Here is a 25,771-nt window from a genome sequence, read left to right as displayed (position 1 = left end):
TGTCAACCAATTTCCATGTGACATGTGCACTCTTCAATAACCCTGAAATTCAGTCAACTTTGTAAGCAAAATGATATACTTAGATGGTACCGGTAATTTTCTTTGTGCCATTGAACCGAGAAGAATAATATTATTCAATGGAATCAAAACTGATGAAACTAGCCTGAAACTGTTCTCCCCATATCCACTGCAAATGACATGCATTACATTACCCGGGGTGTGCACATGGTCCCTGGACCATTTCATTGGAAAGAATGATATTAGTACATAAAAATCAAGTTACCTTGAGTGGGATTCGAACTACAGATCTTTGGATAGCCAGTCCACTGCTCTACCAACTGAACTTTCGAGTTCCCTGCATTTCTGTGTGACACCATTTTTGAGCCAACTGAGATTTTAGCATCCATTAACCTCATTATAGTTGGCCATAGACCATATTAATTGAGTTGGACGAGTATTAATTAGCATTTTGTGGTGCCTGGTGCCTACTGTTGGCTGATAAATGACAAATACAGGTTGCTCTTGATGAGCTGATGTGAAAGGAAAGAATGAAATTATTACAGAAAAATTAAGTTGCCTTGACTGGGATTCGAACCACAGACCTTTGGATTGCCGGTCCACTGCTCTACCAATTGTGTTATCGAGGTTCCCTCGTGTTGCATCATAGTTCACTATTACATTATGAAAAAGAACGAAAATGAAATAAAATAAAAAAGTTAGATTTTGGACATTTTAAAAATTGCCTGTTACATGATGAAGAGACAGGATTAGCTTGGGCCACAATACAACGGATACATGAACAACTTAATATACCATTATCTGCTCAAAACCGCATTCAATTATCTTATTCTATCTCTCTGTAATATTGAAAAAAAAACGTGTGGATATTTTCTTTCTGGTAGGACTGTACATGAACCTCACGAATGTACATGGTCGTGTACATTTAAATGTACATGAGACCTAATTAGATCCCAACTAATCTTTTTTCAGAATCAAATAAGAATGTCATCTCGATTTTCGACCTGATTAGCGAGAGATAATGCAGGCCAGCACTAATGTATTTTACAGTAGAGCTCTGCACTGACGGCGCAACATTTACACATTTGCTTCCAAAAGGCCCTGAAATTATGTATAAAAACTAAAGGTTTTTATGCTGATAAAGCCACGAAACAACCTAGATCGAGGAACTCATGAATGGTATGAGAGTCGGCCCTGCTTTATTTCCAGTTATTAATCTCTTGATTGATTGAACAGTGGGGGAGACAGTGTTGCCCAAACTTTTCTATATACATGAAAATATCTGCGATTCTGACCAAAACTACTTCATCTATTAAATGTTGCATGCCATACCTCTTCATTTTTTGATCACGTGCAAATATTGTTATCCTGTGCCAAATGACATTAAAATATCAAGTTATTAAAATAACACAAAACATCAATATTTTCAAATCTTGAAGGTAAAATATTGCTTGCGTTGTCACAACAACACTCAGTGGAAACCTTCTCGAATAGCGGGTTTCACGGTTTTGTTATAACATGCTTCACTCCACCCAGACCGAACCAACAAAATCTTTCGATCTGCGATGTCGCAATTTTGCTTGAATCGCAGGCAGCAAGCTAAGCTTAATCGCAAAAAAATCATTTGTTTCGGTTAGAAGTAAGGCGAGAAATAGCAAAGCCATTACGTATGCGTTGTCGCAATCGCCCTCAGTAGGTTTCCACTTAATGTGATTTCGCTTAAATCGCACAGCGCATGCTACATCACAAAGCAACACGTTTTCGTTGGTTCATTTTGAATTCGAGAAGCTTAGACTGGCCAAGCAGTGATGCTTACGTTCTCGAAATTGCTCTCAAGGGAACCTAGGAAGTCCACCATTAGTGATTTGTACTTCAGAGTGCAACACGAGAAGGATACTAAATAGTAGAGCATCACAACATATAATTATTCGGCTTCTATGCAATGGCATAAAGTTTTGGCGCCGTTTTGACTGGTGACGACTGGAAATAAGACTGACGATACGTTATCGCTCTCTTGGCACATATCAAATCGCAATGGTGGCTTCCCCTAACTTTCCTGCTCTTGCCAAACATCCAACAAACCTGATTTATCGAGACGTTTTCATTTTCAGCTGAGGATGATTTTGTCAAGTGCTATCAGTGTCGTCGTTCCTCGGACTGGATGTGTGGGAAGGAGCCCTTCAGTGGAGAGAAGATGGCTACTTGCTCTGGACTCAGTTGTCTAGTAAGTTCGCATTTTAGTCTGCTTAATACTACTTATATGCACAGACAGTGGCACTCGTCGTGCAGTAAATATAACAACAAGCCACATATTGAGGGAACTGGTGGGAAAATAGCTGCAAGTGAAATTACATGAGATAGTGTGCTGCCACCTCGTTCTGAATAGGTGAAAGAGTTACCGCTGAGGCGTGATATATTTCGTATAGCTTCAATGATATTGTTAACTAGCAAATTATCCTAGGTGCAGAATTGCCCCAAATGAATTTCATGTAAATTGGACGTAACACGAAGTCGTGAGGCAAACTTCCAAACTGTGTGATGATATATAAGATCAAGCATGGCACGCATCTTTGAAAATGCTAAAGGAGAGTTTCAGGTGTTTTTTTTATTGGCGCTGTTGATTGAAAAAGTATGGGGAATTGATGGTGGAAGTAAATTGATTATGAGGCATTGATGTATCTGGGATCGCATCCCCCCCTTCCCCCCCCCCCCCCCCCCCCCGTTGTCCATTACCAGAAACACTGAGGTGAGAGGCCTATACCACCGATACACTCCGGACACATAGGACCGGCCTCGTCCTGTCGCCCGTTACCACTGCGGCAAATCGTAAGTATTACGATGGTTCCATCGGCGTTTACACCATACAAATTTGACCCGGCTTATTTAACTCGGTTCATAATTTGTCCCTGATCCAATACCGTTTTCGTCCACACCATACTTTCTCCCCCTCATCGTAAGCTCGTCATGGCGCTATAAATAGCATCAGCGATAGATAAATGGCGGCAGATGGCGATAGCAAATCGAAAATGATGAAAAAGTTACACTGACAGCGTGGTTTGTGTTGATATGTGTGATTCTAATCTCCACAAAGATTCAAATAAGTTTATTTTACCGTAAGTCATGTACTAATATATGTGCAAGTGTGAGATCTAAACTATAGTGCAACCGAATACATTGTAAAAGTCGCCTATGATTACAGAGTATACCGGTATAATGAGGAGAGGTCCAACAAGCGCCATCTGTAGCCGGGCTAAATAAACATTATAACCCGGCTTTTTCTGTCCACACCATGCCTAAAGCCGGTGTAACAGTAACAAATGCCCCCCTGTAAAAAGTGTCCGGCCCTATTGTATTCTGCAATATGGTTCTATAGAAACCCTGACAGTCAATAGCTCAGAGATTGAAGCGCATAATAGAATTCTTTGTTTCCCGGGCATTCTATCCTAGGACATTTTAAACTTCTACACCGGGCTAAATTTTGGTCCGGGTCAAAAGGTGGGTCTGCACCTCCAATCATTGCCAGACTAAATAGCCCGGCAATTGGCGTGCTAAACTAATCTGGATCAAATTTTCAACGGTGTAAACGCCAGACCCGGCATTTTCGAATGGTGTAAACGCTTCGACAACCACAACGCGAATTTGGCAGGATGCCAACCAATAATGAGGTCCGCTTTCATGTAGTCTGGCGTTCACACATTGGCTACATGACGCTAATTCGAGAATTCTCACCTCGGTTGCCTAGTTAATCCCTTTTTTTGTTTCTGGTGGCAAGCCCCCCCCCCCCCCTTCCCACCACCAACAAAACCACCATCATTATTCGTTCGTCCATGCAGTGTGTAGTGTTCATATAGCACCACCACCCCCAGTGCTTTTAATACAATGCCACAGTATGTTGGTGCATGCTATCTGCTATCATCAGGATTGAGAACAACATGAAAGTAAACAACATGAAGGATGCACACCGAGGAGCCAAGGAGCTGAAGGATGAAGATGGTAACCTGTGTTAATGAATAAACAACTCTGTGATTGGGAGTCCATTCGAAAGCCTCTGCTTTATTACTCATGCGCAGTAGTGCGCTAGATAGTACAACTAACAATATATTTTACATTAGCACACAAGCATTAGTACACAAGCATTAGCACGACTATTGCAAATAGTTGTACAAATACCAGATATCCGCAGAACAGGACATCCTCCGGGAATTGAAGGAACGAACATATGACAATGATGATCCAGACCCAGATATACTCCAATATGTACGATGTTGAGGCAGCAATTAAAAGCCTCAAACACGAAAAGGTTCCAGGTATAAACGACATACCGGCGAAGCTTCTGGCTAGTGGTGGTGAGCCTGTCGTGAAAGCCTACCCAGAATCTGTAATCATGTGTTCCGCACTGGAGATTGACGCCATGATTGGACAACATACATTGTCCTCCAACTCCCCAAGAAAGGTAACTTACCGAAATGCCAGATCTACAGAACAATTAGCCTTATTCGTCACCCAAGCAAGATTCCGTTGAAAGTACTTCTGAGGCGCCTACAACCACAAGCAGAAGCTGTCCTCTCGGAAGAGCAAGCTGGTTTCAGGAAAGGAAGATCAACAGCAGAACAGATCTTCAACCGAAGAATATTCCACACATTCGTAGACTAGCATGGTTAAGACAGGAGGAGTTCAGCGACTGTTTCCCAACATCAGTTGGAGTACGGCAGGGCTGCTTACTCTCCCCTGCCCTGTGCAACATCTTCCTTGATAGTATTATGTCTGAAGCGCTAATTGACCATCAGTCCCCCGTTAGCCTCTCACAGAGGGTGATAAGCGGGAGATACGGCATGGAGATTAGCCTGCGAAAAAAAGGACATGGTATCTGGATAGAAGGAATCCGTCGTCTTTTGTTTCAGAGGTACGAGAATTTCACCCATACTTGGGGTCAATCCAAACCGAGGAAGGCATGCAGCTCACCAATGGAGGTCAAGGCTAGGATTGCATAAGCAACAGCAGCGCTGGCAAAACTCAAGCAAATTTGGTGTGACCGCACCATCTCAACTGCGACGAAACTCTGTATGCTTCGCTTGCTTGTTCTATCCATGTTTCTGCACGCAGTCGAATCATGGACGCTCAATTCAGAAATTGAGAAACGTACTGCGGCATTCGATATGAATGGTTATCGGAGACTGTTTATACAAATCCATTGGTCTACCCATACTAGCAATGTGAGGGTAATGAATCTAGTGACTGAACTTATAGGGCCACATGAAATATTGCATATAACTGTGAAGAAAAGAAAGCTCAGGTAGTTCGGTCGTGTCACCCGTGCAAAGAGCACTCTGGCAAAAAATGTTCTGCAGGGTTCAGTTGAGGGCTCAAGGAAACGGGGCAGACCGAAACGATGGTGCCTTAATAGCGATATTAAAGGCCATATATCTAGGTTTGAAAACATGCTTGATACTCATGAAATATGTTGAGGGTTAAAAAAACAAGATCCCAGACATTAAAAAAATTCTTATAATAAAGTCATTATTTAGTTATTTCAATTTTCAATTTTAAACTATTTGAATTTCCCACCACACACAACTTTAGATTAGTTCCACATGTGGCCGCTAGGGATTTTTTGATGACGTAGATCAGGCTAGTCAGAACAAAGCAAGATGGCTTCCGCATACAGTTCAGAGAGTGAGAGGAGTGAGCACTGGCTGCATCTACATGGACTTCGGGTTGCTGTAGGCCTAAACGAGGGTCTTGGACGGCAGCTCGGAGTGCCTGAAAGTCAAAAGTTAATAAATTAGAATTTGTGGTTAATCAATTTGCATGGCAGACCTGCCGATATAGCAAAGAAGACATTGATAGACGGTTGCAGATGCATAACATGTATGATTTTTGAACAGACTAATGTTGCACAATATTGTTTCGCCTCGTCTGTGTTGTATCGCCAGTTATGTCATGACGCTGAACTACTATTGAAAAGTGACGGTATTATGCACAATCATCTTGATGTGACGATATAATGCCGTGCAACGTTAGATAGGCCTAGATGTCAGATGACAATAATCTGTCATTGACAGTGGCTGTCACTGACACTTACCTGTGTCGCTGTCACCTTGCTATGGCTGGAACACAAGAAGACACTATGCGGTATCACAGGCCCCAATAGGGCCTACACATTATGTACAACAACCGACCTCAGCAGCCTCGGGCATTAAATGCAATTGACATGGGTGTGTAGCCACTGTACAGTGGATGACATGTACCATTTGGGTAGTATGAGTGTTGTGTGCATCAGCAGTGTATAAATCATGAAATAGTGTTCAACTCACTTCTTGATGTTTACGTTTTTTTGGTTAACGAACGTTCCTTTGGAGGCTGTCGCATGTAAGTTGGGTTGGTCAAATCGAATACAGATGGAACAGCTGTTTTTAACAAGTGGCATTTAATATTCAGTTGGATGCAGATATCCGGCTTCATGTGATAATCCGTATCGATAATGTGATCACTGCAAAGTTTGGCCGAAGGCCCAGGCTTCCAACACTACAAACGTTTGCACTTCCGAATCCACAGCTTCCTCCTCTCTCGTTCAACTGGCTTTGGAAATTCATGAAAATGGGTCCCATCCGTCATTCGATTGTTCTTTTTGCTATCCTTGACACAATTCGGAGCCACGCAATACACCATAGTGAATGAAACACATTACTTCCAGGTGTGCATAATTAATTAAGGCCCTCCTGCCTTTATGATTGCATGACATGAACAGATAGCCTGATCTACATCACAACTTTTGCTGAACCCGCCGCCTGGCTCTAACAAGCCAGTTGCTAGCCTGATTAGGTAATCAAGTTCTCAAACACATAATTGGCTATATCTTCAAAATGGATGGAGCTAATTGCATTTGGTTTTCTGTATTGTATAAAGTGTTAGGTACACTTTTGAAATCGTCTTACAGCAGAAAATGGCAAAAAACCTGGAGTTATGGCCTTTAAGGAGTGCGCCGGACTATGTAAGAAGCAGCTAATACGGGCCGCTGAAAACAAATCAGTGGAGGTTAATTGTGAACACTGCTGCGTTGCCCCAACGGCCATTAGGTTTAGGGACTTGATGATGATGATGATGATCTGTTATCTACATGTAATTAAGTTATGAGTTGATCCCCAGAAAACACGTCTGCTCGTAGACAGTTTGACCTTTTCACACTATTATAACGAGAATCTGTCGAAAAGGAGACAAGAATGTCAGTTATGGTTAGATGAAGTTTAATTGGTCTCCTGCAACATGATCTCAATACAATATAATACAATACAATACAATATAAATACAATTGCAGTAACGGATTCACATGGTGATATAAAAGCTAGCTACAGATTGTACATGTCAATATCAGATAAGCTAAATACAACTCGAGAAGTATTTGGGCAGCAGGCATATAGTTTTTAGACTCAAATCAAGTACATGTATGACGCGTCATGAGAGCTAAAGGTGTGGTGAAATATAACCAATGAAAATTGTAGTAAAAAGTTGGCTTACCTGTAGAAAAGGAGACAAGAATGTCAATTATGGTCAGATGAAGTTTATTTGGTCTCCTGCAACATGATCTGACGATTCCGCCTGGGTTAAGATGTTATAAAGCAGGCCTAGACCATGCCCGGAGCCAATCAAAATGCTCGAACCACAAACGACATCCTATGACCCTCACTAGGATGACCAATCGACGTCCTCCATGTTTGGACGGTTGGAAAAGGAACATTTTTGGCTGGAGCCTGTCGTGCCCAGACGCGAACTTAAGAATTTATATAACTCGTAAATCGGACGGTTTAATTAATCTGAAACGTGCCGTTTTTAATAAAATGTTGACCAGTCCCTAGAGTTTGTTCGGGCACGCAGTATTTAATTGATGATCGTGGCAGTGAGATTTGATTGATTTTTGCTGAAGCGGATGATTAATCCAGAGTTACACCGATCTTCGAAATGCTCAAGTAAATGATGTGCCATTGTCCATTCTGTGATGACAGGGAGTGATGTCATTAAAAGAGAGTGAAGTGGACGTTCACGTTCAGGCGAGTTGCCGGACGTGTCCTAGACAATATTGTTTAGTTTAAGTTGTTGAAAAGTAGTTTCGTATTACATTGATAAGCATACCTAAACATCTTGACAGTTTTATGAATCAGTAAGAAAATTTGTTAAAGGTTGCACAAAAGAAATCGTGAAAAAAGTTCCAAAATACGCTACATAATAACACTATAACAAGCCGTTGGGAGAATTAGATGGGTGGTCAGAACTTAAAACTCTTATTGTGACCCCATATAATCGATGTCTTCCAATACAAACACGGTGAAAACAGTAGGCTCTCCGTTGGTACGGAATGTCACGGCCCATATATGCTTGGCCTATCTCCAGAAGGAGTGTGGCAAAAAAGGGCAAGTCCTCTCTCACTGCATAGATGACAGAAACGACAATCCAGTTAGGACAGCAAAGATTTCTGCACAACACTAAAATCGTGACGTGAAGGCAGCTATTGTTGACTTTCTTCTTTTTCGTTGCAGAAAACGTACAATGAAGAAGGCACGCATGTCATTGAGCGAAACTGTCAGCACTTAAAATGCAGCGATAAACCACACTCAGCTAAGGAAAACGTCGCCGACGGAGAAGGGCCGACACATCGGACGTTTTGTTGTGAAAGCAACCTTTGCAATTCTAGTAGGGGCGTTACCCCATCTTTTATATTGCCAGTAGTGTTTTTATCTTTGTTGTTATTCACCGGATTTATTACTTTGTGACATTCATAATTAAGTGACCTTAGGTATTAGTTTCGCAATACATGATATGGCAGTTTTGGATTAACGTCAGGTATTGAGAACTTAGGGGCTTCTTCTTATAATTGATGATGGGCAACATCATGTCATGAATTTCCTTGCACATTGGATAGGATGCAACTCTTATATGAGATCGTGACTGTGAGTATGTTTAGAGCTGACGGCTGAAATATACTTCCCCGCGTTAGGCCAAGGCCGAGCAGTCGTGAATGCTCCTGAAGTTCCTGTATCTTGTACGGCACAATCGAGATGCAGTCCGAAACCGAAACCGATATAGGAAATGTTTTATCGTAAATTCGGTTAATAAACTGATGATAAACCGAAGACATTGTAGTGATATATTGGCGTCGACAGATTTTAAAGGGCCAGTTCTGCCATGGTTGTTTGTTTACTTTCGTGTTCAGTCACTGTGATAGTAAATTGAATTGTTTGGTGTTATAAGGAAGAGGACATCATTGGGTAATAAATTGTGGTGGCCAATTTCGAAAATATTTAGCCATGTCCAGGAAATTAACAAATTAATCTCAGTTTCCTTTTTTTGAAACATCCTGTTTATCTGTCTCCCACAATAGGACATTTCAAATTCAATGAAAGTTTTCAAATATTTCACGGCTTAGGCCTTTAAAGCTAAAAATGCATGTAAATAGTTTGGTCGACTAATATTTGCAAACCCATGTTTTAGATGAGACTCTTGGTGATACAGTCAAGTGGTCGGTGAGTTGTCATCTTCCGACGTTGCCGTCAAGACATTTGTATCATGATTTCAGAATGCATCTCTTAGCTGTCACTCGAAGTGTACCATGCGGTGCATGCAGAAAATGACAATGCTTCAGTTGTGCACTAAGGCAATGGCTATATGAAGCAGAAGATCAAAATACACTTCACGAACATTCTGAATGCTTGGTTTTGGCCTTACTACGGATATTTTACCAGTCAGCTTTGAATAACAGAAGAATCTGGCTCATGCCAAGTCACACTAACCATGATATGTTTTACTAATGCGATGACACTATCAAGCTAAGCACGACCAGCGCACGACGCAGCGTGTTCAACATCGGTCCAGTTGCAAAAAAAGCGTTTACGTTCACGACCAAGTCACCAAGAGCGAGGTGGTCCAAACCCCTCCCCGGTTGGTTATCGGAGGAGGTATCATTGAAATATCGCTGGAACGACACCATCGCCATCTTAGGGGTAAAAACAGAACTGAACATTTTTAAATTCGCTTGAACTAAGCAAATCGGATATCGACAATTTTTTTTGGGGGGGGGGGGGGAGGAGTGGTGGAAAATGGGGTTCAGTTTGATCATATGTTAAAACTTTTAAACCAAGATTTTTCAAAATAATACAAAGCCGTGTAGATACATTTTCTATATCAAATCGGGAAGCTTTGGTCTTGGAGAATATATATTGCAAAATAAACCTATGCATTTATCTGTAATTAGTGTGGTTTTTTTCTTTGGCGGAGGGGTCTGGCCAACAGAGGAAGTCAGCGCATTATGGACCGGCCGTGAAGTTTTAAAGGGGTGCAGCTAAGCGCCAATCACGCAGCTAAAGTATTTTTGATATGGCCACCGCCGTGTAGAAGTTGTCCTCTGCTGTTTTATGAACAACAGTCATTACCATGTTCATGCTCAACTCCGCCTTATAGTTCCAACTTATCTTTTTTAGAGATAGCAATACACCGCAAATAAGAAACTTTTTGCTATTGCACGTTCGCTATATTGCAAAATGACCCCGTGATCAGCAGCGAATGAGCTAGTTTTAATCATGCTTTGTCATATCTGCCGGCACTGTCGGAGGTATATGGCGCTAAGCACTAACACCTCCCGATTGCTACCCTAATTCAACGCAGATTTGATTACTCGCGCGGGCACTGGCCCTTTAAAACCCCGCCCTGCAAATGGGATTGTGATAGCGCAAGATTCAACTCAGGAATGTACCGAATTACCTCGGAGCATCCAAAGATAGATTGTTTTTGTGGAGCAGAACTCAACGCGCTCGTTTATCTCTTTTGACCTGTTGTAATGTATTTCAGAAGACGTTTTTTTTGTCGGACCTGGTTAGAAATCCTTTGAGTGTAGTGTTGTAAACATCCGACAGTTGGTGCTGATATGAGTGCCTCAGAGCCTGAATATAAATGGTAACGCTAGCTTCAATGAAACGGCCAGGGGCCATTGTGCTCACTGTCTAGATATTTGGTGGTTAGGATTTCATCCTGGTTAAGAAACATTCTACATATATAGTATAAAGGTCAAACCAAAGTCGGTAAGACATGTGATGTATCGTTGCTTTGAGTACCTACCATTAAAATATCATCGAAAACAAGTCTCTAATAAGCGAGATATTGCACTTTTTGCCTTTTTTAGCTTTGGCTTCCATGTGGCCAAGTTGACAATCAGATCAGATCGAAATTCGGGGTCCGAGGTTACATGACGTAGGGAGTCATGTTAACCAAATTTCAAGTTTAGCGGTTAAGAAACATGCCATAATTACATTCAAACGGCCAATTTTCGCCATTTGACCTCTGTAACCTTAAAAAATAGGTCAAATCGCAAACCCGTATGATATGTGATGTATCCTTGCTCGGAAAACCTACCATAAAAATATCATTGAAAACAAGTTACTGATAAGCTTGCTGGGAGAACCTACCATTTGTATCGAAAACGAGTCTCAACCTCGTCTAGACATACAGTCATGCATAGACTGATGCAGCACAATGCAGAGACACTCTGTATGTTAACGCAAATTTGAAAAAATGCCACATTTACGCCTTATAACTTCAAGATTAACAAGGATGGTGAAAAAAAAAATTCATACACATCTACTCATCACCTTGAGAAAGCCAACTGACAACTATTCAATCTTTTATAAAAAATAGGCTGTCGTTGTGGCTTTTGTTTGAGTTTTTTTGCCCTCGAAATGTTTTACCTTGAGAACATGTGTTATCGCACAGGAACCAATCGATGTCAACATCCCATTGAGCTATAAATAGCATGCGGGGCCTGCTCACCTAGCGTTTAAGAAACGTGCCACTATTTTTGAAATAGGATACAGACAACGACGACGATGACGACGGACACTGCGGTGAGCCAAAAAGTGTAATATACAGAGATACCCAAGGCAACCTCTAAATCCGGGGTCTACTTGATTACCATTCAAAACACCTATACGTCACATGCCGCGTCACCGCCAGAATCTGGGGGTCGAGTTATTTATCTCGAGCGATCAGGTTACGAAATCGAGGTCATTCAACATTTAAACCGAGACTACAACTTGAATCACTCGATTCAGCACCCTAGATATGTACAAACGTCACACAAAGACGAACATTTTTATCCCCTATCTCGCTTTAAATCGTGTGATTCAAGTTGTAGTCTCGGTTTGAATGTTGATTGGCCTCGATTTCGTAACTCGATCGCCCGTGATATTATCTCGAGCGCCCGAGTTATTTATCTCGAGCGATCGAGATAATATCTCGAGTGATCGAAATAATATCTCGAGCGATTGAGATAATAATATGTCCATCGATCGAAATATTTCCTGAAAAAAAAATTCATTTTGAAGAAAAAGAAATCATGTGATGTTCTTTCCCAGCCACCGTACAAGCGTTATTCGTTGACAAATCCAATATGTTTTAGCTCAACATGATGCCAGGGGTAGTCCGAGTGACCATATGAGCGTGCAATGACCCCTGGGTAAACGAGGTTGTCCTACAGGTGTCGAAAGTCGGCTACGCAACATACGTCCTCGTACCTCGGTTTTTTCCGTCCCTAGGTAAAAGGATCTACAATGATCGAATGAATGCAATGTATTTTTCAGCACATCATGAATTTCGCCAGTTATATAGTACAGTTTATGTATCATTCGTTCATCTTTGAAAGTTTTATGCCTACATATAAATCCAGCAGAGAGGGGTAAAACTCACCGAAAAGAAAAAAGTTCTGTGCTGAAAAATGTACAAGAAACTTTATTGCGCCGTGACGGAGTCTCGTATGTCGGAAACTGGCGTAGCCAGCGGTTGTCGACACGTCCTGTCAAATAGCCTAATGTCTAGCGCTGCCTTCATCACTATACTTAGGGACAATTTGGAGCTAAATCACTCCATTCTTCATATGTAACTATGCACGTTCTGTTGCATGTTTACCCCACATAGGCCTCGCACACTAGCGGCTCTGCTTCCAAATGATACATATTATTGGAAAATACCTGTAAATATTGCATAATTGTGAGGATTCACCTGCTCAAAGAGGCTTGAATTGTAGCCAAGTGGCTATCTATAGAATGTAAGTCAGAAAGTAATTAAGGATCTGCTTTGAAACATTTGCCCAAAAACAAGAATTTATAACAATGCAACAATGAGGCAATCCGAAAAATGAGCTAATCAGCTAAAATAGTAATGACCGAATGGTCTACTGTGAAGAAATAGGTTAAAAACAGGTATGAAAAGGGCACGATATCAACGCCCGGGAGTTCACCTCCGGGAGTTCACCCTAAGGATTTTATGCCGAAATTATTTGCCGAAATTAATAATAAAACCAGTAAGTTTCCGACTCTGAAATGTTCTGGTTAAAGAAAGAATTATTCTAGTGTTAGCAAGTTTATTGAAAGCTTCCGACTCTGAAATATTCTGGCAAAGAAAAATAATATATTAGTTTGGTATTAGCAAGTTTATCAGACTACCTTTAACCCTGTTTTGAAAGCACAAGCCAAGGTTTAGGCCCTTCATTACCAGATACCTAATATTGTTAACTTCCTCGATTAGAATTATAAAACACATCTGAATCTTCTCTCGGTGATATTGAGTGCTCGCTAACATTGCTGTGTTTCAAAATTTACTCCTAGCAGATAGGTACGATCCTTGAAGGTACTCTCTCCCTGCCACCAGAGAGCCAGTACTCCCCATTAGAAGCTCTAGTCTACCCGACTTTTACACGAGCTAATCAAATATATAACCATCAAAGTACCTCACTTCTTGGAATCAATTTATATTCTGCACGTTAACTAACATCAAAACAGAACAGTATACCTCACGGTAGCGTGTTGGCCGATTGCCAGTGATATATAGATCCTACAGGAATCACACGCACTCGTAAGCTGCCATATCAGCAAAATATTTTATCATAACATAGACCACGTATATGCCAGAAACGTTAACCCCCACAACTAGCGATCCTAATCTTAAAGTACACCGTACACTAATTGAAACTTGTTTCCCTCTGTAGGGCTAATGTCTGTAAACTGTCCTCAAATCTGAATTCGATTCGACAGAAACATTGCTAGAATTACATTAAAGAGGCACGAGTCAGACATACATAGTAAGCATCATATGCATTAGGCCAGTGGCAGATTTGCCTCAGTGGTTAAAACTCTACGCGATATGAAATTAGTCAGAGGAGTATCAGGTCCAGCGTTGAAAACAAATGAACTGGCAAATGCAATGCATTCCAGTGATGCATGTTCAAGGCTAAAGCTATGATTATCTAATCTTGCTAAAACATAACTTACCTTATAAAGTGATAATACATTATGAAGATAACGTGTCAGATGAAAAGGAAGTGGTGTAAGTGTGCATTGTATACGTTTACATTGTATATTATTAAAGTTTTTCTACAAACAGCAAAAATGTGCAGTTTTGTTTTTGATTTTGTCTTCGAGTATCAAAGCCGTTCTGGTGGGCGAACATCAAATAATGACGAAGAACTGACATAATCAACTTAGCGACTCAACTACTACTCAAGAGAGCTCTCATCGTCGCGCCTCAGAGCAACATGACCAATTGTTCGAAGATCGATGTCAATTTGGAACAAAGTCGGTATGACATGTGATGTATCGTTGCTTGGAGTAAGTACCATAAGAATATCATCAAAAACAAGTCACTTATAAACGAGATATTGCACTTTTTACCTATTTTAGTTTTGGCCTCCTGGTGGCCAAGTTGAGTACAAAATCAGATCGAAATTTGGTGTCCGAGGTTACATGACGTAGGGAGTCATGTTCATAGCTTTATTGGTTAAGAAACGTGCCATAGTTACACTCAAATGACCAATTTACGCCATTTGACCTCTGTGACCTTGAAAAGCAGGTCAAATCAAAAACTCATATAATATGTGATGTTCACCAACACCAGGGAACAGGTTGAGGAATATGTACAAACCCTCAATTCTCAACACCCAACTATCAAATTCACTGCAGACATCTCTGACAGTATGGTCACGTTTTTGGACACCCAAATCAAAATTGCACCAAGCGGGGAAGTACATACTGACCTACACGTCAAACCAACTGATGCTCACAATTATCTATTGTACACATCGGCACATAACCCTTCATGCGTTAAGGGCATCCCCTGTGGCCAATTCATACGCCTACGCAGGATATGCTCCAACCTTGGGGATTTTGAGACACACGCTCTCGAACTAGCGCATGACTTCATTCGCAAAGGATACCCTAAGCACCTCATCGAAACAGCCCTTATCAAAGCACATCGCCAAGACAGGGATCAACTTCTTAACCTTCCTACTCAGAATCAGGACATAGAAGAAACACCCTCTTTCTTCTTCATCTCCACTTTCAACCCGGCTCTCTCAGCCCCACGATCAATAATCAAGGAGAATTCAGAGATTTTGGCACGACATAGGAACACACTTCACCTATTCGAGACGCCCATCGTCTTTGGCTTCAGGAGACCCAACAATCTCCGTGACAGGCTGGTCAGAGCAAAACTCAGCCAACCCAGTGACAATTCGTCTCCTACACCCCGTAACCACGCTTGCCTGTCCCCTCGGACATGCCGCTACTGCCCTAAACTCAACACATCGGGACACATATCCAGTCCTGTTACGGACAGAACATACAAAACGAAGACCAACGTTTGTTGTAAGAGCAATAATCTAATTTATTGCAAACAATGTTCAAGGTGTCACAAACAGTATGTGAGAGAAACCAAACGCTCCATTCTTGAAAGATTCCAAGGCCACTTCTATAGCATAAACAAAAAAATCGACTCGGATGTCATAGGTCATCATTTCAACCGCCATGCCCACACAGAAATACCGGACCTTACTATCACAGTACTGGAATTTCTACATGCCCCACCAGAGGCGCCACTTTCCAAATCCATCAGACTCGCGAGAGAGTCATATTGGATCCACCGCTTGCGCACCATGTCGCCTCTCGGTCTCAACACAGACAATACGTCTTGGTAGCCTTGATCTATTCATCCTGGCGTTTCCACTATTTAATTTTCTCCAATGGACCTGAGCTACCTGGTCTCGCACACCACTTCACAGTGCTGTGGTCCCACGTACTATTTCTTTACCATGCTACGGCGCATCAGCCGGGATATCACTCAGAATCCAAGTCCTCACACCCAACTTTGTCGCACCTTTTGAATGACACCTCAGCAGTTTCATTCCTTTATTTTGCAAACCCAGCACAACCCTTCTGTGTACTGCTTTGGCAATACAGTGGTGAATATCGACCCTTTCGGGACATACTCACAGTCTTACCACACATAAGATTTCACAGGGTTCACTTTGGTACCTGCACCATACTCCTTCTTTCCCGCACTGATTACTGATGAGAAAACACCTTTTCGAAACCGTTTTCATGGCAACCATCACCCGGCGAGCCAAACCCGCAAACACACTATATGTCGCCACCTATCGGGACACATGCGCGACCCAGTTTTCCCACCAAATCTGACGCCAAATTGCGTCATCGAAGGGAACGTCTCTCCACGAAGAGCGACGCCACGGGTCAACCCGACGTCACCGAATCCACGGATGACGCAGCGACTTCAGTACAATGCAACGGTATTGACACTGATTGACACAACGCTCAATCACATCGGTTTAATCCGCGTACGGGACAAGTCAGCCCTCTAGTCTTCACGTTTCACAGTGATATTTGATGTATCCTTGCTAGGAGAACCTACCATAAAAATGTTAGGAAGGAGTGTAGAATCCCCCGTCAAAAGTAGCGCAGTAAAAAATAAAAATGAAAATAAAAAATATAAAAAGTAGTCCCGGAATCAATTGCACTGAATAGCAGAGCCGTTGGGGCATGGAGGTAATATAATAGGGGATGAGGGGTGGTCGATTGGTAGGGATGATCGAGGTGGATTGATCGATTGGTCGGATGGTCGATTGGTCGGGTGGTGGATTCGTCGGGTGGTGGATTGGTCGGGTGGTGGATTGGTCGGATGGTGGATTGGTCGGGTGGTCGGGTGGTCGATTGGTCGGGTGGTCGATTGGTCGGGTGGTCGATTGGTCGGGTGGTCGATTGGTCGGGTGGTCGATTGGTCGGGTGGTCGATTGGTCGGGTGGTCGATTGGTCGGGTGGTCGATTGGTCGGGTGGTCGATTGGTCGGTAGGGGATGAGGCCGAGGGGCGGATTGGTCGATTGGTCGGGTGGTCAAGTTGTCAGGTGACCGGCAGCGTGCTAACCTGAAAGTACCGGTAGTGGAAACCCCGTCGCTCCGGTCTCAACATGTTTATTGGCGTCAGTCTCCTATCTGGACTGGTCGCGAGATGTTAATTACTATCAGCTAGTGATTCATTCCACCATGCAGTGTTCTCCTGCTTGTCTTTGTACTCTATCGAGTCGGGGCGCAGAACGGGGCTATATTCTAATAAATGGTAGGCCCAATCGTCTAACAGTTTTCTGGCACGACACAGGAGCTCGAAGTTCTATTAGTAGATAGACAAATACATCGGAAATAATGCAGAGAATAAACTTCCCTGCAGTCCGAAATCAATGCACAACAATCAATCTCCATGGTAACGCTGCGCCGAGTTACCAACTATAACGTCATTAGACGCAACGTCAAATGCGTGACGTCATCAAATCAGCGTGTCAAAAGATCACTGACTCAAACTTCAATCTCCTGTGCTGGTATCGAATACACTACTCCGTTTGGGTAGTTGTAAAACAAGAAACACAGAAACGAAACAGAAACACAGAAACACAGAAACGAAACGCAGAAACCAGTCTTGTGGCGAATTCTGGTCTGCAGACTCCATCTTGTTGCCATGGTTGTGGCCGCGAACGCGGGTGTAACTAAAACTGGTATTCAGTCGGAATGGAAGGAGGAATGCTCATTTCCCAATACCCCTTTTAGCCTCATCAACGTGTGCGCAGATTGGCAGCATCCGGCCTTGATCGTGCCCCTGACCATGCCGATCCACCATCTGTAGGGCATGAGGACTTTATGATCGATATGAGCCGCCAGTAAGTCGGCATGACCAATGACCAGAACACGACCATAGGCCTGCTAGGAATGTACAATAGAACATGACTCTCTATTCGAAGGACTATTTTCTATTTACACTGACCTCCCCAATACACTACATGTATGTACTACACGGCGTAAATAGAAAATAGTCCTTCGAATAGCGAGTCCTGTTCTTTTGTACATTCCATGGCCTGTGCACGACACTAGGCTGAACTTCCCTACTGCAACCTCATTAACATAAACAGATATTTAAAGGGACTATTTAAAGGCAGCAGCTGGGCAGGCAAGATTGAGTTACTCCAAGTCCAAGTCTAGTGCCCGCCCGCCCCCCCCCCCCCCACTTTACTCTATTCTAGTCGCCAAAATTGGTCTCTCACGTCTCACATAACGTCGAAATGATTCACCCATGTACTGGTACCGTACCTTGTATTTAGTGCTGCATCAGACGGGATTTGTAGGATGATCCTGGTACTTCATGTAAATTGAACACCACAAGGCAAGATGTTGCACTGCACCTTCATTTGAAATAACATGCTGTAGGAATCGAATCGAACCTACCAAAGTACTACACCACCACCTCAAAAGACTTCACCCATATCGTGCCGCCCCCCCCCCCCCCCCCCCCCAAAGTTGCTCCATGTATCCCCTCAACAACTCTATTGCATTCCGGCTGGCCGCAACCCACCAACCTCAGATTTTACTTTTAAACGACAATAACAACGGATTGGGCAAGGAAAGTATCGGCGTGCCGCTTGATTCCAACTTTTATGAAAACCCGTTTGATTTTCGTTTCTGCGTTTCGTTTCTGCGTTTCTGTGTTTCTGTTTCGTTTCTGTGTTTCTTGTTTTACAACTACCCACTCCGTTTACTGTCCTGGTCCGGTGGAAGGGTCCGCGTTCACCACGCTAGTCATTAGAGGTAGGGCTATTTCAATATATATCCTTTTTTTGAATTCATGCCCTTGTCCCTCTATGCCGGCCGACCGTACTGCAATCGACTCTCCTGTAATGTTCCTTCAGTGGTAGTCACCGGCAAGAGTTTCTAGGAGAATTGAAAAGAATGAAAATAATAAATGTTGTCACAATCATTTAAATATATCATCATCATCCTCAGCAATTTGCACTTTATAATATATACTAGTACTACTAAATGTGTACACAATTCATCACATTTACATGCATCATTCTGATGTGTCTCTAGTCTCAGCCGAGGACCTGTACAAGTACATTCTGTGGTCCCATATGCCTGGTTCAAAAATTTCCAGAGGCAGGGCGCTTCAAAATGTCATGAGTTCAGTCCCTTTGCATTGGTGGGCAGAACTGTGCAATGTCGGATAGGAATTTCAGGAAGAGGTCGTATGTCTTGGAGTTCTTCTTCCTCCAAAAGTACTCGGCCAAATACCCACAGTAGAAGTCATGTCGGCAAGCCGGCGGGAGAGATCTCTTTAGGTGCCTCCAGGTGCCTTCTATGGTATTAGTACATGTTCCATCTGCTGCCTTGTACTCTATGGAGTGGTTCACGGTTTTGTGAACGTAGCACTCGGGAAGATCGCAGATCCCCTGATAAGGCTTCCAGCAATCTGTAAAAAAATGACAAGATCATACAGGAATTGAATTAATTATAGGATACGATGATGAGTATTCTAAAAAAACGTGAAATGACTTTGGCCACCGCGACTGGCTTGCCAGTTTCTATAACTTGTAGTGTTTGCCATCAGGTTTCCTTTCTGGCGAAAGCTAGTGTGATAAGGAAACAAACGTCTTATGATCGAACAAAAGGTCGCCTGCTTATGGCGGAAATTATTTCTAGGTACAGGTTCCTCCATCCCAGTGAATACGAAAGGAAAGCGACTACTTCTATGTACCTCTATTCGATCAGACAACAACAATTTTTTTGTCAGAGGCAACCTAAACATACCGGACGAAATTATGCTCTGAGGTCGAATCCATTTCTGTATCAGTGGTAGCAATACCTCCTTCGTTCGTTGTGGTACAGCGACAAGAAATATATTGTCACTTGAATCCTTCTCGCATCCACCGAACACCCACTGGCCTTCGACGAGGTGGCCCCGATGGTATTTTCTCTTGCCAATTTTACTCTCGTCTATCTCTACTTCGATGTCTTCTCCTCCAATTGGGGAACCGTTCTCTGCACAAATGTTGACCGCGACCTCTCTACAATAATTGAACCAGTCCACTGTTGTCTTGTTCGAAACTTTCATCTCGTGCTGAACATTGGCTTGACTCTCTTTCCTTGTCCAGTAATAAATAATCGTAAGTGCTTCGCCCAGAGTAAGGTTCATGCTCTGGAACCACAACCCCTTGCGGATGGATCTAGTCACCCTGTGATAAAAATGTAAATGATAAGGATGATGGTACATTTATAACAATTCATTCAAACGAAGTACATGTACTGGGATGGGTCTCTTAAGTAACAAACGTCGCTCCGGTCCGATGTTTTTGACGGGTGATTGAAATCAATAGACGGTCCTAGGACTCTGGTGGAATTTAAAACGTTCTCAAGATAATTGTTACTATACCTGTGTCTTTTTCCATCAATGGTCCTTTGGCATGTCCACTCGTATCCATCACTGCTGCGTTTCGATCCGGTGGCTTGTTTAAAGTGCATCGGTAGCAAGCATTTTGGACACAAGTACTGTGTTGTTAATAGGCCGTGGTCTTGAAGCCATCTGATAATGTCGATTTGCGGACGTTGAACCAGGTGGAGGATGTCCTCGAGCGTTGTAGGTCCAGTCTTTTGAAACCGAGAGTAGCTGCCCCTCGCGATTTTCGTCGCCGAACAGTCACCATGGTCTCCTATGTGAACTTTCGGAAACTCAAAACCACTTCCAAAACCGTTGGTATTCATTGAGAAGATCTAACCTGAAAAGGTTCAATGCAAAATACTTAATAAAGTTCAATAAAGGAGACCAAAGTTGACCTTTAAGGCTCCAGTGCAAGAGATGATCCCTTTAGACGTCAAATTTATGAAATTCGATTGTCGACAGTCGTCTACCATTCCCGGTAGTATAGTGTAGCGTTATTTCCTTTAGTAAATTCCATTAAAAAGAGTTATTGCTTATTAAAGAGTTAACGTCAGTGTTTTGTCTAACGCTGATTGTGCAACCGGGCCCGGGACGACAGAAGTCTAACGCTGGGTATCGCAGAATGGGCACATACCGTACGTCATCCTTTTCCACTTCGTCTTTAGATGTGACTTATCATTCATAAGTAGATATCCATGCCCTTTTGGGTAGCTGTGCAAAAACTCACAGAGAAGAGATGAAAATATTCAATCATTTTGGCTTCAAGTTCATTTTGAGATGGTCCCTAATAGTGGCCGTTGAATAATGGGTAAGTGTGAATTTTGGGTCGTTTTCGTAAGATCACATTATTTAAAATTAACACCGAAAGAAATTTGACAACATGCATTTTATTCAAAACATACGTTTCACTCAAACAATGAGATCATGCAGTCTTATTTCGAAATCTGCAGTTTCATGTAGGTAGGCCTATACATATAATATTAACAAAGCGCAAAGACAATAATTGCTTCCTTGTGTCATTACAAATAATACTAAACATCGATGTGCGAACTATACTTTGACATCCGAATTGACCACTTTGGAATTAAATATCTGTGATTATTGTGATGTGAAGTGCTGTCCAATTTACTCCGGTTCGGTCTCGCTGTCCTCCTTTTGGCTTATTATGTTGTCCATCGCCTCGATATGAGGGTGGTGCTCCCGGCAGATGTCGGTAAGTCGTTCCGAGAGGCGACTCACGTCGTTAAAGTTGGCGGTATAGCGGCCCAGGGTTGACCCTGCCAACTTCAAATGCTTGTCCATTTCCTTGATTGAACCTGGCCAGGGTTTCATGAAGACAGTGGTTTTCCATCGATCATTGGTGGTTACCACCTTCCCGAAGCCACCTCGCGTGATCTCGGTCATTTCATCTGAAAAAGCAACAATATAGTAAAGTGTTGTTCAGAATAATACAGTTTTGTGATATCCAGACTCCAAAAGGACCTGTCGGTGTGTGCCAATAACAGTTGACAGCTTTTGACGTGACAAAACAATGCCTATAGGTCTATTTCTACCGTGTGAAACGCTCTTTTGCTGCGTGAAAAGAAGAAGGAGCAATGCGTATTATGCGATCATGCCTCATAGCAACCCATAGCAACTTGATTGAGTTCTTTATCCGGAGACTAAAGTAAACTGATGCTGACCTTTAAGGCTCAGTACAAGAGATCCCTTCACGTGTTTTTGAACCTCGGTAAGAGTTGTGATTGGACCGGATTTGTTGCAAATGGCGCGTAATACCCGCTGTTGCAAGCTCTTGACTGGGGCTAATCTGTGACTGTCCGCTGAAGATATTTGCCTAATGGACTGCAATGCAAAAGGAAAGGATTTGATTAAATTTTTAAAGATTGTTATTGTAATTTTTCCAAAACATCAACGCCCTGCAAGTTAACCGTGTTTGGTGTCAAACCAGTTGCGAAAATTACCACCTTTCATGTGTAGCGTCCAATGAGATGAGAGCGACATTAAGTTGACTCTGCTCATTTTATCAAAAATTCAGAAGCAGAGAGTAGATAAGTCGAAAGATGATTGATTACCTGGACAAATATGTTCTTTTGTTGTGTCATGGCTGCATAGAGAGCTTTTGCGGCAACCACGCGGCCAAATGGTACCTCTAAGGGTATATCTGTAGATTCGGTTCTCTCGAGCCTCTCCAACATCGTATGGCTAATAATATGGAGTATACAAGCCAGTCTTAGGACATGCTGTGTGTCTTTGCTTGATATGAGGGCGGTCGATCGTTCTTGTGAAGCTGGTAGGTCATCATCTTCAGTATCTGGAATTACAGATAAATATTCGTTAGATACACAGAATGAAAATCAGAATAGGGCAACTGTTTGAGCAATTACTCGGTGATCATGATGATCGATGATCGCCATCATCATGATCATGGGCAAAAGTATGCGAAGTGTTGATTTGAATGTTCGATGGCAGAAATAAACTACCGTAGTCAGTTTTATTATCAACCGTGACGCACTGTCACTTTGAGGAGTTTGATCAAAACATTGGGGTTTGTCTCACCTGTGCCAGACTTGTACTGTTCGAAACGCTCTTTTTCAAAGGAAAGTTTATCTTTTAGATACGTCACGTACTCTGCAGAATCAGTTCGACGCTTCTTCGTTGCCAGCATGGTGGTGCAATTCGCAGCTGCAAAAAGAATAGTGTACCCGCCGTTTAATGCAGAGTCGGGTTATGTTACATGTAATACAATGTACGTACTGTCAATCAGTAGCTGCCATTAAAGCGAGTTTCATACTTTCGTGGAGAAAAAAAAATTATTCTTACCATTCTTTCCATGTTGTTCGAGATTTTCATCAGCTCCGTCCAACTCACGATCAAAACCATCCGCGTGTTTTTCCGGATCGTCTCTTACTTTCAGCGTCTCCATAGCAGCCTGGCGTATTTGTCGTCCCTGGGCTTCCTTGAGATCGGGTTTTTCTTCCTGCTTTTTGGCCGCCCTTTCATCACTAAGGTTGGCCAACTCAGTAAGCGGCTGGGCTCGCTCGTCGTATTCCTCATCTGTCCCAGACCTAAAAAGTGACACAAAAGTTAATGAGTAACATTGCAGGTCCTGATCAAAGGTCAGCGTGACGCATTTTCAGCCGGGAAAGAAACTGGGAGTATAAATTTTAAAATAGTGTTTTAATTGGTGCTAAAGCAATGGAAAAACACATAGTACATGTATATATACTTGGACCAATTTTTCCATCAAGAAAATGATATCTCCCTGGTAACTAAAAATCACCAATGGCCTATTATGACCGCTCTCAGCCACATTTGTGTTACACTGCAATGTTTTAGTGTTTAAGATATACTTACGCTCTAAGAGATTTCAACTCGTCCTTCTTGTGAGCCACGGAGAGTTCACCCTATCCTTGCATGCCCGGAGAGTGACAAAGCTGTCGCGCTTCACTGTGACCTCCGTCAAAGCTGTGTTCACATGTTGGTGGACTTGATCCCACGCTGGCTTAGTTGTTGGTTGTACCGCAACCAGTTCTCTGAGAAGAAGAATGTCAAGTGCTGGGAAAAATCGAGTAGGCGCGTTTTTTTTGTTTGTTGACTTGCTGGTACTTGCACCTTCGGTCGCCATGCTAAAAGAGAATCAGGAAAGTTTTATGCAGGCCTTTTTTAAAATCATAAAATTCCATTTAAAGAATACGAAATTATTTCCGAAACAAAGGATTAATAAAAATTAGCTACTTCTGGCACTGAGATCTACCGCCAAAGAAAATCAAGCTACCCGTAGTGTATTTTACCAAACATGTTAAACGCCATTTACCTTGCGAATATCCAGCTTGTTATGCGTGAAATGCAGACGGCTAGCCAAAAGGCCTCTAAAGGTGGATTCATACTCCGACGCACGACCATCGCCGGCGTCGAACGCAGCGTCCTGCGTCGGTCGCCTATGCCATCGCACGATTTTGTAGGCGTCGTATCGCGTGACTATGAATGCTCACGCGATTATACCATTCTGCCACGTCAAAATGGAGGAGGAGGACGCACTGCTTATTTTGAAAGTCCAGGCAATGGCTGTCCTCTACAGGATGCGAAGGAAACACCACCGACGAGATATGTATGTGAGGGAGATATTCGCTCGGCGGTGGGAACAAGGGGACTTTAACAATCTAGTCCGCGAGATGGAACTCGGTGACCACACCTACTTTTTCAAGTATCTGCGCCTTACCCCACCATTGCTAGAAGAGCTGCTCCAGCTTGTAGGCCCATCTCTTCAGCACCATCACACCCACAGGACACACATAGACCCAAAGCAACGTCTTGTTCTTACTTTGAGGTAGGTTACTTTTCAATAACCGATTAAATTAATTTATTCCGTGCATCCTTATTTTCCTCTGAAGAATCACATTTTATGGGTAATATAATAATGTCCACATTCTTTTATTTCAGGTATCTCGCCTCTGGGGATTCACAGCAATCAATCGCGTTTGCCTATCGTATGGGACTGTCAACCGTCTGCATTATTGTGCGTGAGACCTGCAATGCCATTTGGACAGTTCTGGGGGGTAGGTTTGTCGCAGCTCCATCTACTGATAAATGAAAGGAAATTGCTTCGGACTTTTTCCGCTTTTGGAATTTCCCGAACTGTGTTGGGAGCATTGACGGAAAACATGTGGTCATGCAGGCCCCCGTCAATGCAGGGTCAGCATTCTACAACTACAAAGGAACACACAGCATAGTACTTATGGCCGTTTGTGATGCGAAATACAAATTCACGCTATTAGACGTAGGAGCACCCGGACGCAACAGTGACGGAGGTGTATTGGCAAATTCAGCATTCGGCAAAGTTCTTGAACGTGGAGAAATGAATTTCCCCCTTCAGGCTTACATACCAGGGACAAATCGAGAAGTCCCGCACATGCTTGTTGGAGATGAAGCGTTTCCTTTGCGCACCGTCCATTCCCCGGACGAAACCTACCCCAGGATCAACTCATCTTCAATTATCGTCTTTCCCAGGCTCGAAGAATAATTGAAAATGCGTTTGGAATACTGGCTGCCCGATGGCGAATCTTCCGAAAGCCTATCATTTCTAAACCGGAGCATGATGTTGGTATAGTGAAAGCTACACTTTGTCTCCACAACTTTCTACGAGAGACCGATCGGGCAAAACAACCTGCAGCG

At 42.7% G+C, this 25,771-nt stretch overlaps 1 long non-coding RNA gene across 1 annotated transcript in view; it reads left to right on the top strand.

Annotated features, from left to right (window-relative positions):
• LOC135499520 (uncharacterized) overlaps window positions 1–10,257 on the top strand; it is a 79,455-nt gene extending 69,198 nt beyond the window's left edge. Inside the window, exons 2-3 of the long non-coding RNA XR_010449304.1 lie at window positions 2,130–2,242; window positions 8,550–10,257. This is a non-coding gene — a long non-coding RNA (uncharacterized LOC135499520). The remainder of the gene's footprint in view (window positions 1–2,129; window positions 2,243–8,549) is intronic.
• Window positions 10,258–25,771: the final 15,514 nt, after the last annotated feature.

The sequence above is a fragment of the Lineus longissimus genome, chromosome 15 (assembly GCF_910592395.1).
Source record: "Lineus longissimus chromosome 15, tnLinLong1.2, whole genome shotgun sequence".
Classification (NCBI taxonomy): domain Eukaryota; kingdom Metazoa; phylum Nemertea; class Pilidiophora; order Heteronemertea; family Lineidae; genus Lineus; species Lineus longissimus.
The sequence above is the reverse complement of the archived record's forward strand: the minus strand, read 5'-3'. Positions and strand labels throughout refer to the sequence as shown.